The sequence below is a fragment of the Nematolebias whitei genome, unplaced genomic scaffold (assembly GCF_014905685.2).
Source record: "Nematolebias whitei isolate Nwh7 unplaced genomic scaffold, NemWhi1 Nwh_scaf_651, whole genome shotgun sequence".
Lineage (NCBI taxonomy): Eukaryota > Metazoa > Chordata > Actinopteri > Cyprinodontiformes > Rivulidae > Nematolebias > Nematolebias whitei.
The window spans coordinates 505-12090 of record NW_023619196.1 but is presented as its reverse complement, the minus strand read 5'-3'; the positions used below and the strand labels follow the sequence as shown (position 1 = coordinate 12090).

Sequence of the window (11586 nt, the reverse complement as noted above, 5' to 3'; positions counted from 1 at the left end):
ACAGGAAGTAAAAACAAAGAGGACAGGAAGGAGGAACAGAGAGGACAGGAAGTAGAAACCGAAAGGACAGGAAGTAGAAACAAAGAGGACAGAAAGTAGAAACCGAGAGGACAGGAAGTAGAAACAGAGAGGACAGGAAGTAGAAACAGCTGAGCCCTGCTGAAGGTAAACTTGCAGTAAACAGGATATTTACTGAAATACTGAAGATCTTTTAATAAATCAGGAAAGATGATGGAGGCACTAAGTGAATGTGATTTCCTGTTTTCTTCTCTGCACATCTTATTTGATCAAACACTGAGGAGGAAGCATGTTGTGTGCACGTTTGGTTGACTTGTCCCTGCAGGACGTCCTGTCTCTGGCTGAAGCTCAGCTGTCTCACACCTCGTCTGCAGCCTTGTGTCGGAAACTCTCCTCAGTGGGACGGCGGGTTCTGTCCATCGAGTCCGTCTCAAACATCCAAGGTTGTCATCTTCATCCTGTCTGCAGTGGCTGAGCGCTTGTTGGTTATTTTGCTAACAGTCGCTGTCCTTGTTCGTCCACAGATGGACAGGAAGGCTCCTGGGAGGCGAGATGGCAGCACTCCAAACCCAGAAGTGTTCTGAGCAGACTGAGCTCAGACGAGCAGAGCAAAGAGACGCCTGACGCTCTCCTGACAAACACTTTGTCCAGACAGCAGGTACTCGGTTCTGGTTCAGCTGCTTCAGACAAGCAGGTGTTTGAGGAAATCAAAATGTTCTTCTTACATTAAACCTGAACAAACAAATGCTTTGGTCCAAACCCAACATCTGCTCAGAGGTGCTGGAAATGCAACTAAAGCAGAGAACTTTCAGGATTTACAGTGCTTTAAAATAAAATAACGTAGCAGGCAATAAAGAACGTATTTCTTAGGTAATGTTGTCCCTTACATGAACAGAACTGGCTAAAGATGATTGAAGGTATAGAATAAATACACAAACGTATGAGTGAGGTTGTCATCCAGGGTGAGGGTCCTCAGCAGTTCCAGGTGGTCCTCTGAGACCTTCTCCACCTCTCCTTTCACTGAGTCAGTCTCTTCTTCGGGGGTCGAGCTGGGGTAGAGGCAGGGCAGCAGACCCGGGACCAGAAAGTCACGGTTCAACTCCCAGCCATGACCACATGTCGAGGTGTCTCTGAGCAGGACACCCAATCCCTCATTTGTTCCCCGGGCGCTCACATAGTTGCCCACTGTCCACCTAGGCGTCTCTCGGGTGTGAAGGTTAAATGCAGAGAACTGACTTCATGGTTGTGTGGAACAGACAGTGAAGACGAGCGCACACGTCCCGTCCGAGCACCTTCATGTAAATATACGAACCTGCAGCAGCTGAAGCACGTCAGAGAGTCTGAGAACTTCTTCCAGCAACGTCAGAGAACTCTTCTACGGTAGATTCTACTTACAAATCTGTGCTCTGCCCTTGTTGTCATTCAGTCATGGACATTTGGCTTCGATGCGTTTTGGGGTGCAGGTTGCGTGTTAAAGTGCCTCGTGGGAAATCAGCGCACTGGAACTCTGTGCCTTCATCTGAGCCACGAGCTGTGGCCGTCCTCTCGTTTTCTCACATCTCCTTGATGAAGCCAAGGATTTCAGTGGCGTGTGAGAAGCTCTTCCTGTTACGCTGCTTTTTATCTTTTCATTAAACAGCCTGAGAAGAAAATGACGGGATTCTCACGTTCTTTGTTGGAACATTAAATGTTAAACGAAGCACCAGCAGCTTTTATTTGTTCTTTTTTTAATCCCTGAAATTAAGTAAACCATCTTGTATAGAAGTGATGTTGAGAACTTGCAGTTAAGAAGACAAAAACTGAAGAATCTGGACCAAAAGCCATGTTAAAACTCAAACTGGTTCTGTTTCCTTCACTGGTTGACCAGTCTGTGCTGGTCCAGTTGTTGCAAATAAATACATTTTTCATTAATTTACGTACTTCCTGTAACTTGAACCCTTTTGTATGACTGCAGTAGCAATAAGGACGTTCGTGGGTAGGTTTGTTTGGTTCCACCTCAAGTTAACTGCTTGTCGGCCTGCAGGTGTGCAGAGGCTGGGACTCGTCCCTGTGGGCGGAGGACATGGACAGCAGTGAAGGGGACGCCTCGGTCCTGACGGATGAGACGGACTGCCGGTCTCACAACAGCTCCCCGGTGAGGAGGAGAGCCCAGCTGAGGTTCAGCAGGATAAGAGGAGCCCTCAATCGCTCTTGCTCTGTCCCAGACTCCAACAACCCCCCATGCCTCTCCGCTTCGCCTCCTGGAGACATAAGTATTCCTGTTTCGGACCTGACGGAGATCGGAGCAGAAGACCAGTCTGTGTGGAACAACAGAGGTCAGAAACTGGACCGAGGAAAGTCGTGTGAGTCGTACTCTTACCGTAACACCGAGGACCGCGAGGCAGCTTCGCCGGGACGTGAAGACGTGGACGACCACCGAGGAGACGCAACGGTTCAAGAGAGCACCGAAGGTCCGTCTGAGGACCAGAGTCCAGACCCGACATCCTCATACACTTCCTGTCAAGCACCAGAACAGGAGCAGAAGCTTTCAGAGGACCGGGTCGCACCGAACCACCTCTATGTGTCAAATAACCACATGACCAAGAGCATGTTGTGCCTGACTGAAGAATCTCAGGATGAGGTGAGCACAGCAGACAAAACACTTTGTGACAGAATCCTGCTGAACGGATTTAAAATTAAAGGCGGCCATCTTGACACAGACAACTTAAAATGTGAAGGAGTTGTAGATGTACATGTGATGATTAGTTCTTAGAAAGAAGCGCGCTCAGGTAATTACATTGTCACCCACTTTACAGCTAATGATGAACAGTTGGATTGACTGCATTTGTCTAAGATGATAAAAACTACGAGTTCAGAGGAATAAAACATGAAGAACTAGTTGGAGGGCGGCACAGTGGCTCAGTTGGTAGAGCTGTTGCCTCTCAGTGGGAAAGTCACTGGTTCGAATCCCAGCCCAGGTTCCTTTCTGGGTGGAGTTTGCATGTTCTCTTCATGCTGCATGGGTTTTCTCCAGGTACTCTGGTTTCCTCCCGCAGACCAAAAACATGCATGTTAGACTTATTGGTAACTCTAAATTGTCCCTAAGTGAGAGAGTGAATGGTTGTTTGTCTCGTTTGTCTCTGTGTCCCTGTGATGGACTGGAGACCTGTCCAGGCTGTCCTCCGCCTCTCGCACAGTGATTGCTGGACATGGGCACCAGTGACCCCCACAACCTGCAAAGGAAGAAGCGGGTAAAGGATGGTTGGATGATGGATGGGTGGATGATGATGGATGGCTGGATGGATGATGGATGATGGATGAATGGAGCTACTTGTAAATGGACGTATCGTTTTATCTAAAATCAGCTGTTTTGCACAGTTTGAGCTGCGTCTCACAGTTTTCTCCCTAGACTCTGGTTTGACTCTGGTTTGACTCTGGTTGGACTCTGGTTGGACTCTGGTTGGACTCTGGTTGGACTCTGGTTTGACTCTGGTTTGACTCTGGTTTGACTCTGGTTTGACTCTGGTTTGACTCTGGTTCGACTCTGGTTCGACTCTGGTTGGACTCTGGTTTGACTCTGGTTTGACTCTGGTTGGACTCTGGTTTGGACTCTGGTTGGACTCTGTTTGGACTCAGTTGGTCTCTGGTTTGGACTCTGGTTGGACTCTGGTTGTAATCTGGTTTAGACTCCAGACACTGGTTTGATTCTGGTTTAGACTCCAGACTCTGGTTGGACTCTGGTTTGGACTCCAGACTCTGGTTGGACTCTGGTTTGGACTCCAGACTCTGGTTGGACACTGTTTTGGACTCCAGACTCTGGTTTGATTCTGGTTTGGACTCCAGACTCTGGTTTGACTCTGTTTGGACTCTGGTTTGACTCTGGTTGGACTCTGGTTTGACTCTGTTTGGACTTTGGTTGGACTTTGGTTCGGACTCTGGTTGGACTCTGGTTTGACTCTGTTTGGACTCTGGTTTGACTCTGGTTGGACTCTGGTTTGCACTCTGTTTGGACTTTGGTTGGACTCTGGTTTGACTCTGTTTGGACTCTGGTTTGACTCTGGTTGGACTCTGGTTTGACTCTGGTTGGACTCTGGTTTGCACTCTGTTTGGACTTTGGTTGGACTTTGGTTCGGACTCTGGTTTGGACTCTGGTTGGACTCTGGTTTGGACTCCAGACTCTGGTTGGACTCTGGTTGGACTCTGGTTTCAGCGTTGAGGCAGCAGTTTTAAACGGGAAGGAACAGCTCATATTTTTACAAATACTTCGGCTGTTAGCATTTTACAAACTGATTACCACAAAGAATGTAAACACTTCTGACTGGCTGCTTCCTAACGAGCGAATCTTTAGTCTTTGTTGAAAGAGCTGAAGAGATACTGAACGCTCAAACACCTTTTGGATAACATTCATATTTTATATTCACAACTCTTAAGAAGTAAAAACAAGACGTCCGTCTGTCATTCGCAGGAAAATAAACTTTTAATCCATAAAATCAAATGAAAGCGAGCCAGATGACTGTTTATGTGGAGATGCTCGTGTTTGTGGTGTGAACTCTGTTTTGAACATTTGAGCTGTCATCGTGCCACCATCTTAGAAGCTTCCTCAGGCTTCCAGCTGGATGTTGTTGACGTGTATCATGTGAGAAGCATGGAGGGGGGAGTGTCATGGTGTCCCTCACAGTCGGAGAATAAACTCTCGGTTTTAAAGTTTGTGTTGAGGTCCACTCATCAGCAAAACCCCAGAGAATCGAGACGTTGCTCGACAGGAAGTAACATGTCTTTGAGTTTCTTCTCCGAGCTGTGGAAATATTCTGAGGCCGAGTTCGATGTTCTCTGGAGAAGTTTCCATCTTGATGATCCCTTCAGTTCATGACCTCTCTTTTCTTTTCAGTGGATCTCTCTACGAGAGCTGCTCGTTGGTGGTGGACGGAGGCTCGTGGTGACCGAGCTGTGGGCTCTGTGCTACACCTGCCTCTCCTCGCTGCAAACCTACACCGACTTTCCAGGTGATCTCACCTGCGCCTCCCTCACAACCTGAAAACATTAAGAACAAGAACAGCTGCTGATACGAGTAGTGGAGGCAGGAAGTGGAAGGCTGCTCTCCGAGCCTCTGTCATTCTGTGTATTTGTGATATCTCTTTTTATCCCATCAGCGTACTTATGTCTGGACACTGTGCACGTGAACTGCAGAGGAGAGGTGCTTTTTCTAAAACCTAAAAACATCGGTAGGCACTCTTCAGTCACTTTATTACATGCAAAATGTTTTTTCTTGTTCGAACAAAAAACAAGTGAGTTCCTGGTTTGAATAACTTCCTCTATGTGTCTTCTTTCCAGAAAGCCAGGATGACTTCTTTCTTGCACCTGAATATCAGGAACATGGGATCATAACCGAGAAGGTCTGTCTCTGAACAACGTTCATTTTTCATTCCTCGCTTGTTGAATGACTCTTGGTCTGCCGTCGGCGCTCAGGCCTGTGTGTACGGAGTCGCTGCTATTCTCTGGGCCGCGGCCAAGTTCAGCCTGTCGTCCAATCAAAAGCTGGCGCTGCCTCGCAAAATGAAGCGGCTGCTGCTGGAGATGGCGAAGAGAACGCCGATGGAGAGACCGACCATCGTCATGGCTAAAAAGGTATTTTAGTCAGAGCTAAAGCCAGAACCTGACTCGGGTACAACTGTTGGAGACTAGTTGGAACATTAAAATTCCCTCCAAAGTTTTTCACAGCATGCTTCTCCCATAACTCCCTGCTGAAGGTGGTGGTGCACACCTGTGACATCACGTATCTGTAACTTGAGCTGTCTTAAAGAGACACCACAGATTTACGACTGTTGCACTAGTTTCCTGGGGCCTCACGTACACAGGTTACGTATGCACGAAAACGTGCACGTTTCACACAAAACTTCAGATGTATGAAGAATGAAATGAGCGTGGAAACGTGCACAGCCTCATGCCAACTTCATGGCTGGCATGAGGCTGTGCACGTTTCATTGGTTACTGGTCTGTTGGCGACACCTAGAGGCGATGCTACTAAACTGTTCATGATGTGGAAACTATGGTTGTACACACCGAACACAGGATGAACAATTAATACATCCACATGTGTGAAATTAGAGGAGTGGATATAAAAGTAGAGCAGAAAATACTTTTAACAACGACTTTAGCCTTATTGGTGCAATATGCAGAGAGTGTGTATTTAGAGACAGAGGATTTTCTGGACCACGATGACGGCTGGCCCATCAGACATTTTAAAGTCCTGGCATTCTCCATCCGAAGCCGAACAGTTGGCGTGTGGTTACGTGGTTGCAGGACGTTCGTTTTCGCGCATCTTTCATCGTCCACGAGGCACCGACGCAGAGCTCTTGGGAAGCCCCGCCCTCTGCAGTATGCATCACCACGTGGGTTTCTTCCCGTTAGTCTCCACTCCGTCCCTGCAGCCGCCGTTTGGCCACAGATCTGTCCTGAATAAAACGCCACACTTTTCGGCAGACAGCTCCTCCGTGCACGATGTCTGCACGATCTCCTTCTGGGAGTTTTTGTCCATTTGACCAATTTAGTGTTTGAAGAGTCGTGCAGCTGAATGTCCGAGCACATTTCCACATTGACGACCACGCCCACAAACTTATGACCAATCACCCAATCCTTGGCGCAGATGCCAGTGAGAAAAAGTTCGGTTGGGGCTTGTGTCGAGAAGGGGCGGAGCTACTCTGAGAACAAAATGACGCAACCTTCATCACACAACTACGACAGTGAGAGCCGCTTTCAGCACTTCGGATGGAGTATGCCGGGTCCTTTAAGCTTCAAAGGTCAATCCTTCTGGATCTGTGCTTGGATCTGCAGCCAGCCTTGGAGCGCGACGCAGCGAGGAACCGTGCGCTGCCCGTGCACATACAGCTGCTGACCACACTGGGGTTCCTATAGCAACAGGGGTATTCCAGAGGGAGCTGGCAGACCGATCGGGACTGTGCCAGTCCACCCTGAGCTGAGCCATGCCAGCTGTGTGGGATGGAGTGATCCATATGTCAACCAGGAATATCAAATTACCCACAATGCATCTGAACAGGCCAACATTAAAGCACAGTTTGCAGTGACAGATGGTTTTCCTGATGTAACGGAGTACTCAATCCTTTGGTTTCTTTACCTTCAGCTGTCAGTTTAGTTTGACTGCGTCTCTAGAAAACGCTGGATTGCAGTTTTTTGGATTAACTCACTCCGCTTGAGTTTTTACTGGACAGCTTGAAAAAACACTGATTTCCTTTCGAGTAAATATGTCGTTAAAGAAAAGTTCTGGAAACTCAATGAATTCAGTTTCATGACTTTGTCAACTAAATATTATCTAAGTCACTATTATTGTTGTTATTGTTAATGTCATCTTTTGAACTCTTCAGGTAGAAGTCATAGTTTTTTTAAGACAATGTGTTCTGTGTCGTTTCTAGAGCTGTCTTTACAACCTGTCATGTCAGGGCATGAGTGCTGAGAACGTCTGGAGGAACCTCATCAGCAGAGTTCACCCGGTAAGTTTACATTTGTACGTTCATGCAGCTGGACATTAGGCCCCGCCCACTTTAGTTGCCAACATTTGGAGGCTGAAATCAGGAATAGTGGTAAAGGTCGTTTCTATAATTCAGTTGTGAGGTGTCTTGGTCGCACGAAGTACACGTGTGAAGATCAACAGATCTGAACTGATTCACAAGCGTCCACAAAGAGACAATCGAGCCGCCATGTTCTACGTTAATGATCAATAAACGATCGTACGCAGGTTTGTAAACACGGACATCCAGTATTGACAACACCAAAGTCAAAACCAAGTGTAGTTGTATATATGTATATATATATATAGTAGTAAATAATTGGTCTCTTTAGCTGATATAGAATCATTATTTTTTATATTTTTCTTTATTCAAGCTTTAAGTGAAATAAAGTTCATACTTGATGCTATCAAATCAAATTTATTTACGAAGCACTTTTAAAAACAACTGTCGTTGGACAAAATGCTGCACATAATACAAATAGTTACATACATGAACTACAACAAATAATCAATCAAATTGATGGTGAATAAATTAGTAAAAAAAATAAAAAGTCAGTGCTCTTGTATTAAAATCGTATCTGTTGTATGAAAAGCTGATTCGTGTCATAAAATGTGTGTTTTGCTGCTCCTGCTTTAGTAAATGTGATTGTTGGCAGTGTATGACATGTGTCGTGTCAGCTTCAAACGCTGACTAAATATTGAAGCAAAGTGCATTTTTACACATATGTTCATATTTAAAATGAGTTTATTTTAAGAGAAGTTGGTAAACCTTCCAGATATTTTTAAAAACTGAAATCTCTGCTACATTTTCCACCTCCTGTCCACATAAAAATTGTTCTGAAGGAACAAAATAATAAAATAAAATAATATAAAAACTTTTAACTCGCTTTCCAAAGTGGAGGTAACTGTAATACTCTGGTTTATTGGTGCAGATTAGAGCTTCCTGTTTACTGTCACTCTGTGGTCTAAAAACTACAATTATGGAGATGTTTTATGAGGTTTTTTCACATCTGTTTATTACCCTGTTCCAGGTGAACTTCCATCCTGAGCTGAAATGATTCATAAATGACATAAATCATCAATAAATGAGTTTGAGGAGAATTTTCAGCCCAGCTGTTCTTGCTCTCTGTTTTTGACATGTGGTAAATGTGGACATTTCTGCCCCCTGCTGGCACATCGTGAACATTGCAGCATTTTATCTGAATCATCTGAACATTAAAAAATCATAAATACAAAATAATGGTTGTTATTTGAGCTCCAGAACCAGTTTGGTTCTGGATCATTTCTTCAAGCTTCATTGTTTTGTTATATCAGTTTCTTATTTTTATTAACCTGTATTTTTTTATTTTATTCAGCCAGTGTTGAAATCTAACGATGGAGAAGATTGAAGAACAGCTGAAACTCATCACATCTCCTGTGAAGAAGCTGCACAAAACGGTGGTAGGACGGTCTTACTTCAGTACAGATGACCGTCATGCAATAAAAAACACAACCTGTGGTCCAGAATGGTTCTGAATGGACTCCTGCTGCCTCGTGACCCCGAACAAGATTTAACAAAAAGATGCACCAAAAATACAAGAAATGACTTTGAATGTGCTTAAAAAGTGTCGACTCTTTCCATAACTGAAGAAGATTTACTTAATAAAATCTGGGATCAAACATTTACACTGCACATCTTCCAAGACTTTTATTTTTGCATTTAGTCTAGTTTAGGAGTTTGTAACTGCATGAGACAACATGTCTGGGGCTGTTGTGACCATGTGCAGGCTTTGTTCCCACGGCCACTGAGAGTCGACTGGCTCCTGTGGCCGACCCTGTTCCCCACAGACCTCCAGCCCCTGAAGAACTTCAGCTCCAGAGGCCGTCACTCCGCCGCCACACACTTCACCCCATCATCCTGAGCAGCGACGCAAACGAAGAGGAGGAGGAGAGCTGCCACTGAAGGGTAGGCCATGAATACAAACAGATGTGTTCAAAACCACAGGTGTCCTTTGGACCAGGGAAAGGAAAATATTTTAAATAAAGATAAATACTTAAGTATAAGTGTCCCAGCCCCCACCTCCTGAACGAACTGAATGTTATGATGTACGAACAGCTAAAATGACACAAAGTAGATGGAGTAAGTAGATTATAAAGCACATCCAGAATAAGTAAAAACAGGAAGAGTGTGAACGCTGACTCAGCATCCAAATTATAATAAAGTGTAGACAAAATGCACTGATTCTGTTCTAAAATGCAGCAATATCTAATTAAATTCAGTTGATTTCTATAGCTCCAGGTCACAACAGTCATCTCAGGGCACTGAACAGAAACATCCACATAAAAAGCAGTCTGCTCCTCAGATAATGTTAAATTATTATTTTTATATATGAATGTTTCTGTTCAGTGCCCTGAGACAACTTCAGTTGTGACTTTGTGAGCTTTAGAAATAAACTGAATTAAACTGAATAAAAATTCAATTATTAAAAATTAGTAAAGAGTATTGGTCCAAGCACTGAACCCTGAGGAACTCCATGAGTAACGTTGATGTGTAAAGAAGATGCATTATTTACATTTACAAACTGGAATCTATCAAATAAATATGATTTAAAGCAGTTCATTTTTCTACCAGGGTTGTTTTGTTTTTCAGGACTGCAGATGAGTTCTCCAGAAACTGTGAGTTCACGTGGAGCTGCCTCAGTTTTCCTCCACATCGGTGCCAACGTGAGGCTCGACCCGCTTGTCGTTCCCACGATCCGACTTGTCAGGCAGCTGGAAGCGCTTCTTGGACAGTGGACTCTCCTGCTCGCCCTGAGATGTTCCACATCCAGGTCTGCTGTCCTCAGCGTCTTGAATCAGAAGTCCACAACAGCTGTCCTTAGTCCCCGTGCAGATCAGGACCCCCCAGTCTCTGCTCGGCTTGGACATAAACCCCTCTTCGGTACCGCAGCCTCTGCAGAAGCTCATTAGCAGGTCGAGACAGCAGCGACGCTGTGAAGGTTCCTGTGATGCTCAGAGCTGTGGAACAGAACCCACCAGAGTCCACAATGAACAGAACCAAAGGAAGAACCGGTCCGTCACCCCCAGAGTCCACCATGGCACCGCACGATGTACTGGACCTGCTCGAAGGAGAGTTCATCGTCATCCTGGTATGTACATTTGTAAAGATCTATATGATATAACTTTATATAATTTCAAACTGTAGTTTCTTCTCCAAGAATAAACGTCTTGAATGTGTTTTTAATAATTTTGTAAATCAAAGTCATAGGCTGCTCCATCCTGAGACAAGTATTGATCGATTAGAATCTGTTTTTGAAAACTCGTTCAACATCGTTCAGATCGTCATTAAGTTCCTTTAATCCCAGTCACCATCTTGTCTTCAGTGATTTATTCATAAATTTGGTTTAAAAACAACAGTCGAGCTCTTTAGACATGTTCATATCATTTAAAATGATCTGTTTGTTGAGGGGAGTACATGTTGTCCTTGAAGAACCTGCAGTACTCCATGTTTGCCGGCATGCTGGGAGACGTTCAGTGATCTGCACTGGGAGGACGACCTGCTGGAGGGTTTGCACTTCCTGGTCCACTCAGTGAGCAGAACTTCTCTTTAAACAACGATCACTTCTCTAATGATCATTCTAAGAACTTTTCATCCATAAAGACAACATGTCTGGTTTAGATCTGCCACCTCTCATCATGCTGAGCACCGTCCTCACAGTGAAGCACGGGGGTGGCACCATTGTGCTGTGGGGACACTTGTCATCACCAGGGACTGGGAAACTGGTCTTAATTTAAAGAAAGGCTGATGGTCCATAAATACAGAAAAATTCCTGTAGAAAACCAGTTGGCGTCTTCCAAAGATTATAGACGAGGACGGACCTTCCAGCAGGACATCCAACAGGACACTTTGGACACAAGCAGCCCTCATCCAGTCTGAAGGAGCTGGAGACGTCGTCTTTTGGTTCCAACATCATACTGAGCACGACGCTCTTGACCTCTGCTTTAGATGGTTCCCATGGAAACAGTAGGATGATGGGGGAACTCCTGTGTTTTTACTGATATGCTCAGAGACACTCTGAGGGTTGTTG

General features: G+C 45.0%; 1 pseudogene; it reads left to right on the top strand.

Annotated features, from left to right (window-relative positions):
* Positions 1-343: 343 nt before the first annotated feature.
* Positions 344-11088, top strand: LOC119429359 (annotated as a pseudogene).
* The last annotated feature ends 498 nt before the right edge of the window (positions 11089-11586 follow it).